Genomic DNA, 19772 nt, shown 5'->3' with positions numbered 1-19772 from the left:
GCATCTTCTTCCACAAGAGCTCGTGTATTAAACCACAATTTTCTTGCAACTTTTAACGTGACGTGGGGGATGGAAAGATTGATGGGCAATCGCTAGCCAATGTTGCCTATTGGACAATATATAACAGGGGGAAATAAAGGAATCCTCTTTTCAAATTTCAACCCATAGATATATAGCAATGTAATCTAGCTAGCTAGAGATTAATATACTTCTGCCAAGATGCCTGGTAATTACAAAGCCCAAAAGTCAAAACTTCTAGTTGTTTACGATGACAACACAAAGTAATTAAGTCATCTTCTTTCAACAAATTCTGCTATATCATGTGTGAGTTCAATGAAGGTCTCTTCTTTGCATGGGAGCGTTAGACCTCCCATAGGATGATCATATCCAAACTCTTCTTCCGATAGCTTCAGCAAGGTCTGAAAAGAAGGATGTTCTAGGTATGTTATGGGAATTATAAATCTCTTGTTTGTGCCTTCACCAACATATACTGTGATACAGCCTTTTGGTACATCATTAATGGTTGCTGAGGCTGAATGATATCTTGGCATTATTCCCAGCTTGCCACGCAAGATTTTTGGAAATCTGTGTATGCCCATGATCACAATGAAAATCTAACTTCGTAATTAATTAAAACTATTTGATGGCAGAGAACACGAGTATCGAAGAAAATTTGGGGAGAAGCTCAATAAGTTGAGTTTCCATACAAAACGAATATGGGTATATATAGGCATCTAGTTGCTACAAAGTCCAGAATGCCAAACTATCAACAGAATCAATTTTCGAAAATTTCTATGAATTTAATTTGGATACTCCGCATCTTATACCTTTTGGAGCATCCAAAGATAAAATTCTCTTTGGTATCACTGTTATGTTTGCATACAGAAAGTACCGTGAATATGAATATTTGAGATAATCTTAGTGTGGTCATTTTGGATTATACCAATTGTACTATACCATACTAGTACGTATTCCATATTATTTAATAATTTTCCAAACCATTTTAACAAAATGTTCCATGTTACTACAAGAAAGTTGGTTTTTAGCAAACATAAAATTTAAGATAGATAATCTTAGTATGGTGATCATATGGGATTAAAAACAATTGGACAATGCTTTACTTACATTTATCAAACAGGAAATTTCTGATTGTAATCGTCTTTTACTTTTGGACGTAACATGTTATCATTAACGTAGTTGCTTATAATCAGGTTATTAATTCTATCTGATAACAGCCAAATTATATGTCGTTCTCTATTTTAGGGAACATGTAGGTCATTGGAGTTTGACGAGTTTTTTGCAAAAATGGGTAATATGGAAACCTTTTGTAAAAATAGGTTGATTTTTATTCAATTTGCAAAAATAGGTTGTTTTTTTGTGGTCCCACATAAAAATCAATGTACCAATATACACTTTTACATTTTGGCCCCTTCAACTTTTATAATAACCTCACAAGTTATATGTTATATTTGTTTTATATCTTTTTAAATATGAATAATTTCATTCATATCCTTGGAAACTCTAAATATTACTTCTATATCCTTATAAAATTTAAAATTACATATATCATTCTCAAACTATAAAACTCTCACATATATCCAAAGTGATAATTTAATTAGGATTAAATTAATCTAATATTATAAAACTTATCCAAAAATAAAAATTGCATGTGTTTTACTAAAATACCCTTCTCAAATTAATAGTTAGGAATAAACCATTTCTAGTAGGATAACAAGTTTTAATGATTCAATCGTATTTCTCCTCTTCTTCTCCATCATGTCGTTATTCTTCTCTTCTTTTGCAATCTTCATTAGTTCAACATTGAATGCAACTGTGAATGTTATTCAAGAGGAAAATGAATATTATTATTAAATTTTTTTACCATTATTTAGAACCCTTGAGACGAGAATGTAATTGCTATTAAACAAAATTGAATGTTCAAGATTCTTCAGTATACAAAGCTTTTTCCTTTCTATTACCTGGAAACTTTAATGCCACAATTTGAAACAATTCCTCAAACTTTAGTAGGAACTTTAATGCCATAATTTGAAACGATTCCTTAAATTTTAATGCCTTAATCTAAATGATAAGAAATATAGCCATGAAGAAAGAAGCACAATGTTTAGTCGACGATGTTTCGTCGACAGTTCCATAGTTGTGATAAGGAAGAATTAGCGTAATTAGGTTTACTCTTAATTAAAGTGGTTTAATGTTGCTAATCTTTTGTTTGGGAAGGGTATTTTAGTACAACATAAATGATTTTAATTTTTGGATAAGTTTTTTAATATTTTATTAATTTAAACCTACTTAAATTATCACTTTGGATATATGTGAGAGTTTTATAGTTTGAGAAGGATATATATGTAATTTTAAATTTTATAAGGATATAGAAGTAATATTTAGAGTTTCCAAGGATATGAATGAAATTATCCCTAATATATATATATATATATATATATATATATATATATATATATATTAGCTTTTTTACAATAAATGTAAATTTGTATATATTAAAAACATATAATTGAAATATGTCTATTATGTTATTGCGATTTACACCATTAGAATATTTTAATAAACACATTCTACTTGATACCAATATCGAATATATTGCATGTTACAAAATTACGAAATTACAAGATAATTAAAGACACAACTACAAAAGAAATTAAAGAAGAACTAAAAACTAAATTAAACATAAAATTACAAGAATAATAAAAGTTACATGGTTCACATTGCATTGAATCTTGGTTGAGAATTTGAACAATTTCTCATGTTATGACCACCAGGTTGATGGAATAGTCCACATTTATGAGGTTCATCAGGATGGTGAACATCCATCTCGTTATGAAATCGATTTGCACGCCTCCGACCTCAACGACATCACATTTTGAGTTATATGCTTGAATACTCCAGTCAACCTCTAACCAAAAACCAACATGATGAAGTGGTGAAAACCCATCATTATATTGTTGCTTGTACATCACAGTTGAGTAAACAAGATTGATAATGGAAAAAAGGGTTATCCCCTCTAAAACGACAAACTGTAAGAGCATGTGAACAAGGGAATCTTTTCATCTGCCACTTACCACACGTGCATTTATGTTGATCATAACTGATAGTATGGGTATTTCCTCCGTTTTCATTTATTCATAACTTGGTGACAACTCTATAGGCACCTTCATTATAGTTGAACTCAGTTAAAGTATGACTTTGTGCAGAAGTGTCACGTTTACGAAAGAGACGCCACATACATGATGGTAGAGGTCTATTGCAGTTCATTGCAGCATCACTATCTTTTCTAAAAAGTTGCACTGTACTATTGAATGTAAGATCAATACACACCCTAATAGGTAGTTTTCTTGCTCCTTGTAGCACATTATTCATACTCTCGGATACATTTGTCGTTAACGACCCCCATCGATGATTTTCATCATCAAAAACACACCACTGACATTTATCAATTTGGTCTAAATACTACCAGGCTTCAAGATTGGTTTCTTTGATTTGTTTCTTATACTTTAAAAACTTTCTTATTTGTGTGGTGCTTCCAACATCCCACCAAAATGATTTAAGCCTCACGTTCTTGTACTTTTTCATGAGATTGCTTCTGATGTGTCGAAGACAAAATTGATGGTATCCCAATGGCTCTTTCCATTCCTATAGATTTGCCATTGCATGCATTATTCCTTGATGTCTGTTTAAAATAACATACAATTGTCTGTCTTGAGCAACAAAATGTCTAAACTGATACAAAAACCAACTCCAACTGTGTGTAGTTTCCTCATCAACAATGTCATAAGAAACCGATAATATATTATTGTTGGCATCTTACCCTTGAACGAACTTCTCAAATGACAAGCATCAATGGAAATAACAGGTCGACATAGATGAAATGCATTAATTGCAGGTCCAAAAGCCCAAAAAATATACTTAAATGTTGCCACATGTGATGAGCCATTTGGATTATGAAACCATTTCACGACGATATTAGGATTTGAAGTTTTCAAAGTTGAAATATACTTAGATAACTCTACAAAGTTACTTTCCCAAGTTCCATAAATGTTCTTTATGGCTTTTCTCCTACCATGCCATGCCTTCCAATAAGAAACATCAACATTTAGAATATTTTTAATATCTGCATGTATATGTTTCACTAGATAAGCAATATCTTTTTCAATTGAGTGGATGATGTAGAAGGCTATAGTTGTAGAGTTAAGACTTCTGTTGTCATTGCTTCTACAAGATCCTAAACAATTGTTTGAATCCACCCAACGTGTGATCTTCCACATATGATGGTTTTTCTTTTTCATTGGACGAACATACCATGCACACTGTGGTGTATATGGGTCAATATTAGAACTTCCTTATTCACCGCCAAGAGTTTTACACTCTGTTATACAAGCTCCTTTTACTTTCACAAACCTTAAAATCTTTATTTTGCTCGATCGACCAAAGTCTTACTGCCTTTTTTACCTGATCCTTATTTTCAAACAACATTCCTAGCCTTAGTTTCTTTTCAGATTCATTCCAAAAATCTAAATGAATTTTGTCTTGAATATCTACTATGTCATCGCCTCCTTTGTCTCTAATATCGTTCATAAAGTCTGGACTTTTACTCACAACCGGAGTTTCATTCACATTATCGTCAGACTCATCCCTAACATCACTTAATGATTCACTAACACTATCTTCACTAAATTAGGAGTTGGGTTCATCAAATCCAAAGTCATTATTTGTCTCACATCTAGCACTGTTAGGTAATGGAAATTGTACCTCAGAGAGGTTGCTGACAAAATCAATAGACTGAACTGGCTGTGATACTCCATAATTGTTAAGGATATCTACAAGACTAGTATTCGTACGCCACATTATTTGTAATTGTAAAATAAACAATAAGATAAAATATATAAATTATTATATTTTATATAATGTTCACATTAGATATTTGAAACTTGGACAAGAATATGTACCTTAGAATTTAGTTGCGAAGGAAGATTCGTGTATGCAGTTACAGACATGACAGAAGAATTAAAGAAGAAAAGTTGGGATTTCAAATTTGTAAGAACTATGGTTTATGAAAATGATGATGGAAACTAAAATGATGAATTCAATATATACATCAAAAAATGAACAAAACATAAACAAAGTTATAATTTTTTTTTAAAACTTTTACTTACATATTTTTAGATGAAAATGACAATTCATACTTTTACTTTTGCACTTTTGCATGTAGATAGTGACAATTAAGACATGTACTTTTGCATGTGGATAGTGACACACATCTACTTTGTAGATAAAAAATGACAATTCAATGACTTTTGTTTTTTTCTACAAATAATTTGACACAAAAATTAATTATATATATATATATATATATATATATATATATACACACACACACACACATACACACATTAAATTAAAAAGAAATATTTGATATTTACATAAATTTCGATTATGTAATTTTAATAATAAACTTATATGTATGTAATAAAGATTAAAATAAAAACTTAAAAAATTACAGATATAAAAAGTAAATAATATATAAGTTATGGAGTTATTATGAAAGTTGACGGGGCCAAAATGTAAATTAATAAATTGATACAATTGGTTTTTATGTCCCCCACGAATAAAGAACCTCATTTTTGCAAATGGAATAAAAATCAACCCATTTTTACAAAGGCTTTCTAAATTCAACCAATTTTTGCAAAAAACTTGAGTTTGTCCTAGTTTCATCTCTTCAATGAGAAGCTCAAGAAGGCTTCATTCAAAACAAAATCTATTGTAAATAGGCCTCTAGATAAGTAGAAAATGAAGATGATGAAATTGTTAAAGGGAATTTAAGTACATCAAAATCAATAGAGCAATCTATAACCAGATAATACAAGAGATCAAGAATATAACATATACGGTTTATCCAATGATAAAATCAAATTGATATTATAGTTGTGTTGCTAAACAAAATTTACCATTAATGTGAATATTCGTGGTATGTTACATTCTGTTTCAGGGAATCCTTCGTAGGCTTGGCCTACAGTCTACAGAAAAGTTAGTTGGACATCACTAATATATATATATATATATATATATATATATGTATGTATATATATGTATGTATGTATGTATGTATGTATGTATGTATGTGTGTATATATATATATATATATATATATATATATATATACCTTAATAAACATTTAGTCTCAAATGCTGAATCTTAAAAGGTACAAGCTCTTATACAATATATACAATAACTTTATGCATTAAAAATACTTCGTTAACATCTTATCTAAGTATCTCAAACTATGTTATGGAAGATTGAATCGGTCAAACGATTGACTCGGCCGATTCATCTCTTCCCCAATCTTCGGCACCTCCTCCTTATTTGTTAACAAGATCAGATCCCTTATTTTCAAAATCATTTGAAACCTAAGCATTTAGATATAAATATTCTTATCATTACCACTATTTCTTTGATACAATCGTTCTCTCTCAACTAGAACCATAGATGCAAAAAAGTAGCAGTGCATCTTCGTTTCTCCTCACTCTGTATATCTATTTAAAGGTAAGCATCATATTTATCTCACACTTTCTCAATCTCATATTCCATAACTCTCTATTACTCTACCAATTGCAAGTCTACGAATCGGTCGATTCATCGAGATGATGACGAAGACAAATAATTAGATCTGTATGGGGATTCATAACTTTATTGTTCTCTCTATTTCTTGCTTCGATTCACTGATATGAATCTGTTTCTTGGGGATTTGGATCTAAATCTCCATCGACGATCTGTTTCTTGGGTTTTCTTCTTAAGAATGTTCAAAGAAATAATCCAGGTTTGTGTTCTTTTCTTTTCCTCTGTATAAAATACATAAAAAAAACCCATTATATTTGTTTCTTTTGAAGATCTTACTTTAACGTGAAGACCCTGTCTACTCCACCATCACTTTAATTGCAGGTAAACCACCATATACCAATATCACTTCATTTAGACAAACTTTGGTATAAATTTTCATCTTAAAGAAGGAGCAAGTAGGCACAACCAAATGTAGGGGATGTGTTTCCTGCAGTATTATTCAGGTCACCCTTTTGATGTTCTTTCTTGTGTTCCATTACTCTTTTTTTTTTTTATCATCTTCTTCCTTAATTCTTCTTCTTTTCCTTTGATTTTACTACACTTTAATTTTTGTTTCTCACCATTAAGCCTTAATGGCATCGTACTTTTAAGTTCATTTTCTTTCTATTGTGAATTTTAAGTTCTGATGCTAAATTTTTATGTAAAAAAATGTATTATTTTTGTTTTAGCAACTCAGGTGTGATGCAGTTTTAAAAAATGTTTTAGGGTTAATGTTTTCTTTTGTTATTGTTTGATGACTTAATTGAGGTATGATGTTATAGGTCTAATTTTTACTATTTTTTTTTGTTTAATGTCTGATCTCAGGTCTGATGTAATATTGGGACTTGGGTCTTAAACAGAATTGGAATATGAGATTCCATTTCATCGTGTAACATCCCAAATTTCGAGTCCAAAAATTTCACTTTAATTAACGGAGTATAAAACATTCATAAGAAAACTACGTAGAAATATATCATTTCGTAAATCAACATATCATGTCTGAAAACCCAAATCATAAAATAGCAACATGTCAGAGTACAATCCCAGAATATCTCAAGTGCGGAAAATCAATGCGTGTGTGTATGATGTGCTGCTACCGCGCCAGCTCCTTCCCCTTCGTTGAAGAGGTACCTGAAACCAAAACTGTAAACTGTAAGCACGAAGCTTAGTGAGTTCTGTCATCGTACCACTTACCATACAATCACATAGCATACATACTGCCGGGCAATTCTAGGGTGCTCGACCTACCCGATACGGCCATTTTGGGGTGCCGACCTACCCGGTACGACCATTCCGGGGTGCCAACCTACCCATGTCAAGCCATTCTGGGGTGCTGACCAACCCGTGTCAAGCCATTCTGGGGTGTTGACCTACCCGTCGGTCCTAACAACCGACCCTTGGGGACTATTCCACCTCTACTACTACTATCACATATAACATATCATGTCATCATATAAACATATCATCACATACTGTCAGAAATATCTGGGGTGCCTGACCTACCCTTCGGTCCTAATAACCGAACTCTACTACTGTCACATATAACATATCATGCCAGCAAATAACATATAAGGTAGTAGCAAACCTAGATTATATCACAAAGCCGATCATTTAACATACAACTCCTACTGGTGGGCCGATATTGTGGTCGTAGACCCACCACTACTGGAAAGTAACTCACGTTGAACGAGTAGCTACTGATAATCTGCGCGGGAAATCTTTGTCTGCTGCTGCTCTAGAAATCCTTCGGCTATAATCCCCACAAAAAGACTTAGTCAGAGTCTGATATCTATTCTTAGGGTAAAATGACCATTTTACCCCTGACCAAGTCCAAGTTAAAGTCAAAGTCAAAGTCAACTTCCAGTTGACCCGACTCGTCGAGTTGGGCTGCCAACTCGTCGTGTCCCTATCCTTTCATCTGTCCTTCTTCACGCCTCTACTCGTCGAGTTTGGCAACGACTCGACAAGTTATCCTTCTAAAACAACCCCGAATGAACCTTCATCAGACTCGCCGAGTTGTATGAACAACTCTTCGAGTTCATCTCCATCCTATGAACAAGTCCTGCCCTCGACTCGCCGAGTTGTACGAAAAATTCGTCGAGTTCATCTTCAAGAGTTGGGAGATTGCCTTGGACTCGCCGAGTCTGCTCATGCACTCGTCGAGTCTTATGAACTCCAGGACTATGGCTTATCCCAAGATGTTGGGTTACTCCCCCGGACCCTCTAAAACCCTTCCAGCACTCCACTAGGTCTCTTTGACCCATAACAGAAAAGGGGAGTCTAACCTCAGACTCGTGCGAGTCCTAAGTATGAGTCGCCGAGTCGATACTGTCCAAGTCTATTTCTTCGATTTCTGGTGTACAACTCTTGTCCAAATGATAGATCTAGGCCCCTAAACTCGATTTAGCACGTAAATTTACGAACTTTACGTGCATCCATGGGACTTTGAGCGTAAAAGGCTCTAAAAGAGACTCTTAAGTTGCATGGGGGCTTCCATGGGTGCAAAAGCAACCCTTTTCTGCCTTGTAACTCCTTCATGGACCTAGATCCGAAGCCTCCACCCCTAACCATGCTTGCAATCATGGTTGGTTACCAAGAATAGCTTATAAAAGCCCTAAATCTCCCCAAAAAGGGTTCTAGCAAATGAACAAGTAAGGTATCGACTTTATACCTTCTGGGAACTGCAAATGATGCACAAACTTGAACTCCCTTGGTCTTCTCTTGATTCCTCCAGGATTTTCCTTCTTCTTTGAGTTCAAAATCACCAAAAAGCACCACAAATGCCTTAGCTCTTTACACAAACGGTTAGGGTTTGCTATGGGAGGTTTCTGGAAGCAATAGGGACGAAGGGTGGCTGGATGAGATGCTTAAATAGGGTGCAAACCCTTAGATTAGGGTTTTGTCCAGTCAGAGTCTACTCGTCGAGTCTGGGAGTCGACTCGACGAGCCCGTCATTTAAATCCCGTATCAAATCCGCTTCTACTCGACGAGTTGGGCCTTCAACTCGCCGAGTCCCAGGCCAAAAATGCAAAATACTTAAATAGAATACATACCACGAACCAGGTGCTACACATCGAGTATTTTGTTGCAAAATGGTTGGAATGCGACTCAATTAGAATTCTTTGAATTGCAAGATTGACGAGTTTCACCATACCTTGGAGAGGGTGGAAATACCCTTATTATATATATTCTGAAAATTTACAATTATAAACATTTCAAATATATGTATTTAAAGTAAAAAAAAAGTATTTAGATATGAACAAGTAGCATATTTCTTATTCATTAGCTATAATTTTGTTGCAGTCTTGCATTATAGGTTCTTCTGCTCACATAAACTTCAAATACATGATCATATAAAGAGGTGCAACCACTCTCTTACAACTGGATTAAAAATAGACGTAAAATCTTTGTTCCAGATTGGTGTTTGTCCCCTATTGCTGTTGGTAGTTCAATCACTTCAATGTAACAATAGGAGTGGGGGACTATTATGTTTCTTGATGTAGCTTTGGTGCTTTATACTTATTCACCATGTTGGAGTGATGGTGATGGTGCGGTAGGGTACTAGAGGCCGAAAATGGGATAGAAATAGTAGGAGTGGTAGTTTTGGGTCGGCGACTGTAGGTTTTGAGATGAGTAGAGTGTTTGGTTGTGGAAAGAGGTGAGGTAGGCATGTTGTGGGTTGGCTGCAGAGATAATGTTTGGGGTGGGGTGGGTTGTGTGGTTTTGGTTTTGGTTGGGGTATGCGATATGGTGGTAGATGAGGTTGTTGCAACATAATACCAAATAGATGGGAGTGGATCTATGGATGGGGTGGAATGAAGGAAATCATAAGATGGAGGAGAAGAGTGTAGCTCAGAAAAAGGGAAGACATGTTCGTCGAAGACAACATGTCGAGATACGATGATCTTACGAGTAGAAAGCTCATAACATTTGTAACCCCTGTGGTTGGATGGGTAATGTGACAACTGTCAAACTCAGGTCATTCTCGGACTCATGCATCTTTTTATAAACCATATATGCACAACATGTCATGGCCTAGAAGTATAAATTAGGTCATAATCTTGTAGAAACTTGGATCTAACAAAAATCTAGGACTAATATACTTGACTCTTACGACTTTAGTAAGTTGTCTAGCTAGTGTAGGAAATGCCGATACCCGAATGAGAACAAACTTCAAACATTTGTTACAATTGAAAAAGGGTATAAAACTCTAAAAACAAATTAAAATATTCTAATTTCATTTCAATATGATGGTAAAAATCTAACAAAGTTCGAAAAACCCTAAAGAGCCTAAAAATCCAAATTGATAAACTTTAAAACCTAAAAACTCTATAAGATTTGTTATGAACCTCATTATATTGAAATTTAAATAATTAAGTTCTGGGATAAAATCAAGAATAGAAAATTTTAATTATCAAACATAAATCATATATATAAGCTAGAAATAAAGATTTTAATGTATCAAGATTTAAATAAAGGAGCACTTCATAATAATTTGAAAGTTTTAAAAAATATTTGAATGAAAAGTTTATAAACTTAAATTAGGAGAGAGAAGACCTCTCTCATCTACCCAAAATACGGCACCCTCTCTCCAAGACTCTCTTTTCCCCAAAAATCTCAACCATTTCCTCTTCTCTTACACTTCAACTCCCCTTTCTCTCTCTCTCTCTCTCTCTCTCTCTCTCTCTCTCACTCCACTCTTTACAACACTCAAACTCTCTCTTCCTATCTCCAAACCCACGAAATTCTCCAGCCAAGAACACCTCTCAACCATCAAATCTTCATCTGCTAAGGTTGTTCTTCAAGGTAATCACAAAAATCCTTCATTTTCCTTCATTTTTCTTTTTTCTTTTAAAGGTTTTTTCTTGTACTTCTCATTCTTCTACACCATTCTTTATGAACATTCATGAACATATCCATGAATGTCAAGTTTGATGATGATGGTGGTAGGGTTTCACCCAAGAACAACATGCATGTTGTTTAATGGTGAAATCCAAGAACCAAAACCTATGTCAAGCCCTAAAATACAGATTTTTACAAGTTTTATAGATTCATATACCTTATGCATTCAAGTATTTCCTTGAAAACATCACTATGACCAAGATATGTCCATGCATGGTCTTCAAACCGTGATGCATGTGATGAACATCAAGTTAAAGAATTTGATGATCAAAGTACATTGTTAATAGTTCATGTAAATGATTTTATTTATAAAAAAAAATCTAAAAACCCTTTTCTATTCAAAACAAAATTTCCTCAGAATCCCAGTAAGATAATACGAGGATTTGAAATATCCCAAGAGTTTTTATCATTTCCTTGATTTATTAAAATTGTTACAAGAAAACAAGGTCATAAATCATATAAAATAATTTCTGCGGTCTATAAATCCTATATAAATTCGTGGATGACCTCTATGGTGAATAATGATCTCTCATTAAGTTTCATCGAATTTTGTTACTTTTTAGTATGACTTTTGATTTTATTTTTGTTTAGTCCCAATAAATCATAAAACCACTTTAAGAAATGTGAAAAGGCATTATGATATTTTTTACAGATCCTACCTCATGTGGAACACTCAGAAAAATATTTTCAGAATTTTTCATAATGCATACCTATTTTGCTCCGATTTTTATATTTATAATGAACTAATAATGGGAAAAATGGTTATAATCATCCAAAATTCATGAAAGTTTACCAGAACACCTTATAATACATGATAACTCTAAATAAAAATTTTTATGATTTGGCTATTCAGTATGCTATTTTTCTTCTATTTTATAAGATTAAATACACATAAATACACAAAATCGGATTACCGAATATAAAAATCATCTTTAGTATTTTTCCCAGATTATGTATAACGTAAGTGAAGTTTAAATTTTTTTTGGTAATTTAATTTAACTGTTTGATGATTATTCACCAATTAATGATTATTCAAGAGAATAAAACAAAGAAAAATAGAAAAACTAATTGAAAAATATCTTTTATATTTTTCACAGCTTTTATATATTTAATAACAGTGTTACAAAAATTTTGGGCAATTTTGGAAGCTGTCTTCTATTTATCTCCGTTTTTGTTAGAATAAATGCACAAAAATAATAAAATCAGGTTAAACTGTTTAGAAACCCATTTCTATATTTTTCTTAGCTTAAGTATATTTACTTTCAGTAATATAAAAATTTTGGGAATTTTTATCATCTGGATTCTATTTTTAACGAAATTATGTTGTTATGAAGGCTTAAAAATTTGGGAAAATAGTTAAACAGATCAAAAATTGAAGGTAAAATTTCTGGAACTTAGGTTCCTTGAAGTTCGGTGTATTAGTGGGTTTGATTGAGCAGTGTGTTGGCTTCGCCGCCAGTGGATGGTGGTTAGTGCCCTAAGTGGGGTAGAATTGGAAATTCTCGGATGAGCCGCTGGTTGTGGAAGGTTGCCTGGCGTGGTTTGAATGTCGGTTATTGGGGTGGTCCGATGAGGCGGTTTAGTTATAGTAAGGGCTTGCATGTGTCGTGGATCTTTGAACCAGTAGTGAGAATGGTGTTATGAGTTAGCGGCTAGTGGGGTTGTCCCCGGATGGTGGAAACGTCGAGGAAATGCGGCAAGCTATGTATGGGTTGCAGGTTATGCGATCAGTCTCTAATTATATATGCATGTTATGAGATAGCGGTGAGCACCGCTAAGGGGTGATGTATAGCGAGGATCCGTCGCGGTGGCAATGTTGGATGATGCGTAGGCATGTTTTCAGTCTCCTTGGAAAAGGAGGGGGATAGTGGCTCCAGATTGGAGGTTTGGTCAGAGGAAAGTGAGATAGCAGGTTAACAGAGTCGGGAGCAGTCTGGACCGGTGATGAGGACTGTGTAAAGATATTGCAGTCGGAGGTCAAGGACCTAGAGATCGTGATAGGGAGACATGAGTGGGTTACAATCAGATGTGGCGAACCGAAGGGTTCGAGGGTGAGGCAAGGACAAGGTCGTGGTTCCAAGTATGGTTATAGGTATGAGTTATGTATATGGAGGTATTCCAATCTGGGGTATTCCATCATGAGGATGACCTGACCCTATGATTGATTGGACCTAATGTGTTTGGTATTCCAACCCGAGGGTTGATTGGGCCAAACATATGTATGGATGCAAGGGTATTTCATCCTAGGGATGGGTGGACCCGTCGTAGGCATGCCTGGTATTCCAGCCCGAGGCTGATTGGGCCAGGTGTGAGTGTTGGTTTGGTAAGAGCATTGTTGTACGTACGTTTGGGTATGAGTAAAAAAGAGCAAGTGTGGCCGACAGCAGAGTATGACTTGTGGTCCTGTTTTCAGGATGGAAATTCAAGTTCCCATGGTTGAGTAGTCCCTTTTATAGCAATGTGAAGAGGTCAGGTGGTGGTTAGTTTGGACGGCCTGTCTGGGAGACGGATCCAATCTAACTTTCCAGGTTCAGGGCTTTTCGGAGAAGTAGGTATTTGAGACTACATGAGAAGGAGTAGGTATCTCTTCGAGAGGGAGCTCCAGTGGGGCTAGCCTCCCTTGGTGGTCGTCACGCTTTACGGGCGTGAGTGTGCTTTTCAGGATTTTGGATATTAAGAGTTGGCAATTGGCGATTTTGAGGGCGAAATCATATTTAAGTGGGGGAGAATTATAACCCCCCGTTCTAAGAGTAATTATCTATGGATCCCCGAGATCAGGAGTAAGGGCGTTTCGGTCTTTTATGGGTAATGGGTTTTATTCAAGAAGGTTTCAGGTCAGGGTGTGTTGCTAGAAGCGTGGGGCTTCTCGCCACCTTTTCATGGATATAAAGTCCGTCGGAAACGGACTTAAAGTAAAGGAGTTATGACACTTTGAAGATATTGCCACTTATGGCACTTAATGGAAAAAGTTGTCAAGGAAAGGCCATGCATGCGTTTAGGATACGCGTGGGTACACCCAACGTAGGCTGGGTTACACCTAGCATAATGGAGTAAATGAAACGCGGGGTCCCTCGACGTACACCCAGCGTACTGGAATTATGCCCAGCGTACGTCTATCATCCAGAAACCCTAATATTTTGGGTGTGGAGGCTATTTAAACAACTTTAAGAGCTCATAACCCTCCCAAACCCTAGCCTCCACTTTTTAGAGCCGTTTTCCCCAAACCCTAGCCAACTTCTTGAGTGTGTGAGCTTTTGAAGAGAATTTGGAGTGTTTTGAGAAGAAGGTGTTGCATCTAGTAAGTAGAGGAAGAAGGCCAGCGTGTAGATCTGAAGTTTTCTGGTGGTTCAAGAGCTCCTAAAGGTATAAAGCTTCTTGCTTGACATCTATTTTGTGTAGATCTAAGTATGGTGAAGTTTTGACACCATTCTTGTCCCAAAAACCCCCATTATGATGCATGATGTGTTTTGGTTAAGATGAGCTGTCCTTTCAGACCATTAGAGAGGTCTTGAGTAAGAAAAATGAGGTCGCAATGGCTTTGGTTGTCCCATGTAAGAAGTAGGAAGGACTTAATGGGTTAAGACCTTGAGTTAAGAGCTTTATGGACGTCCAAAAGGATAAAGATTGAGACTTTATGAGTCCTAGGCCCTTTTTGTCACTAGATCTAGCATACGGGCTTAAGTGCTTAAGCCATTAAGCACTTGGAAGGATTTTTGGTACAGACGAGCGTACGCCCCACATACCAGAGGAGTACGCCCAGCGTACGTCCTCTGTTGGGTTTTCAATTTTGGGCCTTGAGTAATTGGGCTGTTTATAGGCTAGCTGGGCTTGGGTCGTGACTGAACAGTATGGATGGAGTAAATTGGACCCAATAATTATTATGGACCTTGAATCTAGGCCCGTTTGGAAAGGTGGGCCCAATTTAGTAAATTGGGCCAATATTGGGCTTTGCATAAGGATTTGGTTTTGGGTCTTGGCCCAATAAGAGGGTAATGGACTTAATGAGTGTTGTGGGCCCTTGGCCTAGAAAGTCATGATGGATTCTAATGCGATGATTTGCATGTGATAGTTGAGATTTCCGGTGAGTCAGCAGTGATAGATTTGCAGGATTTCGGCAGTTGCAAGGTGAGTTATCCTCACTGTACTCAAGGGTCTAAGGCACCAAGGCCGACCCTTTGAATTGTTGATTAGAGCTTATTATGTTGTGTGATGATATGCTTGCTAGTATCCTAGTATATAGGATAATGACATCAGGATATGCCTTGTTAGCTTAGTATCCTAGAGAAATGGATAGTTGTATGATGGCTAGTTCAGTTGGATCAGCGTCCTGGTAGTTGGATAGTGGTTATTTATAGACCGGTAGTTGGTCTTGCCTTATGTATGCTGGTAGGAGGGTACCTGTGGGTTATGTATGTTGAGCAGTAGCAGAGGGTATTCCATCCCGGTAGGATGGTAGGGCCCTAGTATGTTGGTTTTGTAGAGTATTATGTGGTTGCATGTTATGTGTGCATGTTTGCTAGTATAGATTGGCATTCCAACCAGGTGGTTGTGGTCGAGGAGTATTCCATCCAGATAGGATGATTGGAATCATATCATGTCGGCATTCCAACCCGATGGTTGAGGGGCCCAGGGTATTCCATCTCGAGGGATGATTGGACCCATAATAGTAGTAGTAGTTACCGTATGTATAGGAGGTGGGGCATTCCAACCCGATGTTTGTGGGCCAGGAGTATTCCATCCCGGTAGGATGATTGGACTCATAGTATGTTGACATTCCAACCCGATGGTTGAGGGGCCTGGGGTATTCCATCCTGCGGGATGATTGGACCCATGGTAGTTATTGTTGTACGTATAGGTGTAGGGGCATACCAACCCGATGGTTGTGGGCCGAGAGTATCCCATCCCGGTAGGATAATTGGACTCGTAATGTGTAGGCATTCCAACCCGATGGTTGAGGGCCAGGGGTATTCCAACCGGAAGGTTGATTGGATCCGTAGTATGTTGTTCATTTCTGTATGCGTATGTTTATGTGTGTATGGTTACTTTGGGGGAACTCACTAAGCTTTCAGGCTTACAGTTGTGGTTTATTGTTTTAGGTGCTTCAGGAGATCGTGGCAAGGCGAAGGCGTGATCATACCGCTCCTCATGTTTTATGATTTATGTGATATGGTTCTGGGGGATACTCTGATGTTTAAAATATTTTGAAAACAAGATGTATGAACGCAACAGTTTTTGAATGAAATAAAATGTTTTAAATTGGTTGAAATTTTTGGTCGTTACATTTCGGTTCGAAAGGGAAGGGTCCGACTTGATCGTAGCGCATACACCCATGTTTTCCGCAACTTGTGATTTTGGGACTGTACTCTGATAACTGTTTTATATTGAAATACTTATAAATGTTTAAATAAAGGATAAACGGGGGGTTTTGATTCTATTAAAAATGAAAATTTTACCTTGTGGTTTTGGGGACGTTACAAGTTGGTGTCAGGGCCTTGGTTTGAGGGATTCGGGCATACTCTCGGGTGTGTATGAACTCAAGTCAGAGGGTTTGGTAAAATATTCATAAAAATAAATGTTTTATTAAAAAGGGTTTCTAACAAAATAAAGGGGTGTGATGCGTGTAATCGGCCGAGCTCAAGTAAGTGATTCCCAGAATACCCATTCATGTTTATTATGTTATATGTTATGAGAATTGCATGCTAGATTAGGGCTGATGATCTGCTCAGGATTTCATGTTAGGAGAGATGCCTTTATATGCCTGATTGTGAGCTTTTAGAATTGCATGCTATTATGGTTTTCAAATAATTGAATAGAATAGCTTGATTAGTAATGCGTTGATTATATTTTTCCGTTGCCCGAATGTTGCTTACTTTGTGCTTTATGGCACTCTTAGTGACGTGGATCATCTACTAAGTGAATATGCTAAGTCACATGTTGCACATGTTAAATAATCTCATAGTGATGGATTTAGCTCTATTGCGCAGCTCTCGTTTGAGTCCAACCGTTTTAGGGTTGAGTCTTTTACTCGAAGGCTTATCTGATCTCTATTGCATGTGGCAATGACATGGCATCTTTAATCTACTCACACACATGTGGCAATGGCATGACATCTTTAATCTACTTGGCAATGACGTGGCATAAACAAAGATCCTAGTAGGATGGTTATCACCAGTTGAACCTTTCAAATGTTAAAATGTGACCTTTTAAACCATAAAATTACAAGTACAAGCCCTTTAAATGCAAAAAATAGTCACGATGGACCATTTAAAATAATATACGAAAGATAGTTGGGCTACAGTAACAATTTTCCTAAAAAATAAAATAATTGTTTTGACCTTTTAAATTTTTCTATGAAAAGTTTTATATATTTTTAGTCATATTTTATAACGGTGACAGATTTGTATAAAAACAAAACTATTTTAGCCAAATATTACCGATTCAAGAGACAACATATTTTGTTGAATAACTTATTATATTTTCTTTCTTAAATCAATTATTTTAGAATTTAAAATGTGTTGGAAAAAAAATTATGAACCAAAAGGCAGACATTAAATTGTTATTTTTGTTTTACTATTATATCTTATGAAATATTGTGTTATTATTAGTCTTTTGGGTTAGTATCTTAAAAAGTGGTAATAAGAGGAATCGAACTTTATGTTTGTCTAGATGAAAAAAAAACGCCTTTGCCAAGTGGGAGTTTGGGAGTGCCATTTAAAATGAATTATTAGTTTATTGGGTTTTCAAAAAGCCAATAAGTTAAAAAATTGCTTTGTAAAAACACTAACTTTATAGGAAAAAAAGGGTTTCTCCAAAAAACCATGAATTCCTAACTTTTCAAAAAGCCATAAATACTTTGAGAATCAATCCCAAACATGCTAACCAGACGACACCTTGATAAATACTTTAAAATGAAGAAGTAATTTTGGTCCCCAATTGCCGTGAGGGCCTATTGGGATGGGCCTATCCAAACACCCATTTCGGTAGAGGTGCACAAAATTAGGGTAGATGTGCATAAAAAACCGGTTCATGATCCGAAACCCGTTTGGATGAAATCGGTTCGGTTTGAAACAGACCTACTGTCGGTTTGGACCTGTTTAAAGTTCTATCCATTAAAATAGGTTTGGGACCGGTTTGACAGAAACATGCTTTGATGCATAAATATTTAGCATGGAGGTTAATATAATAAGCAACATGCATGGAGGTTAATATACTTTCTAGTTTCTATTGTAAGCAAACTTCAAGCCGAGGCACCAAAATATCAGGACACCAGAAACTCCAAGTGAGGGTAAAATGGTCAATATAAGGAAAACACTCCCCACAGCAATCTTGGCAACAAACAGCAAATTCAGAAAATCCAAGTGAGGGTAGTTTTTTTCCCAGGTAACTTTTTTGTCCCCTGTGTGTTTTTAACTTAGCTATTTTCAGCTTTATGTGTCTTTTTAAACTTTGTGTTTTGTGTATTGTTTATATTCAAGTAGCTGCAGAAAGCACATTAGAGTGGGATTTCTTCTTCTTTATGTCCCCTGTAACGAGAATCAAGACACAAACAGTGGCGGATTTAGTGCATCACAAGTGGGGTTTTGATCCGGTTTGTATACAGTTTCAATCTGATCAGGTTTCAGCTTAAACCGGTTTTGAGTTTGTTGACTTAAACCCAACTGGTATTAAAACCGATCCAATTTCCAAAAAGAACCTGTTTGTGTACCTCTACATTTAGGTGTTAAACAAAATTGGCAAATTCGTTTCCATTTATTAATTTCTTATTAAACCTATAAAAAACAGATTTCTCAATCTCTGAACATATAATCTCGTGTCTGTGTGCATACCTTTTTTACTTGTACAATATTTCGGTCAACGTCGTGAAGTGTTTCATTCATATCACCCCAATTAAAAATAGCCATTGAAATTAAGATGACTAATAACACTACTGGTAAAATGCTAGGTTTATATCCTTATATAGGTTTGAATACCCAAGCATAAAGCGTGTATGAGCACTAGTATCAAATTTATTGGTGCTATCGCTATAATAGCAACGCATTAAAAAGGCTTGTGTTGCAATTTTCACAATCAGATCAAGGCATCTTCTTCCACAAGAGCTCGTGTATTAAACCACAATTTTCTTGCAACTTTTAACGTGACGTGGGGGATGGAAAGATTGATGGGCAATCGCTAGCCAATGTTGCCTATTGGACAATATATAACAGGGGGAAATAAAGGAATCCTCTTTTCAAATTTCAACCCATAGA

The 19772-nt window shown here is 35.8% G+C and overlaps 1 long non-coding RNA gene across 1 annotated transcript; it reads left to right on the top strand.

Moving 5' to 3' along the window:
* Window positions 1-18742: 18742 nt before the first annotated feature.
* LOC145094462 (uncharacterized) lies at window positions 18743-19218 on the top strand. Its single transcript, XR_013703362.1, has 2 exons — window positions 18743-18906; window positions 19005-19218. It is a non-coding gene; the product is annotated as an uncharacterized LOC145094462 (long non-coding RNA).
* The last annotated feature ends 554 nt before the right edge of the window (window positions 19219-19772 follow it).

Source organism: Lactuca serriola, chromosome 3, assembly GCF_051521515.1.
Source record: "Lactuca serriola cultivar US96UC23 chromosome 3, Lser_US96UC23_V15, whole genome shotgun sequence".
NCBI lineage: Eukaryota > Viridiplantae > Streptophyta > Magnoliopsida > Asterales > Asteraceae > Lactuca > Lactuca serriola.
The sequence above is the reverse complement of the archived record's forward strand: the minus strand, read 5'-3'. Positions and strand labels throughout refer to the sequence as shown.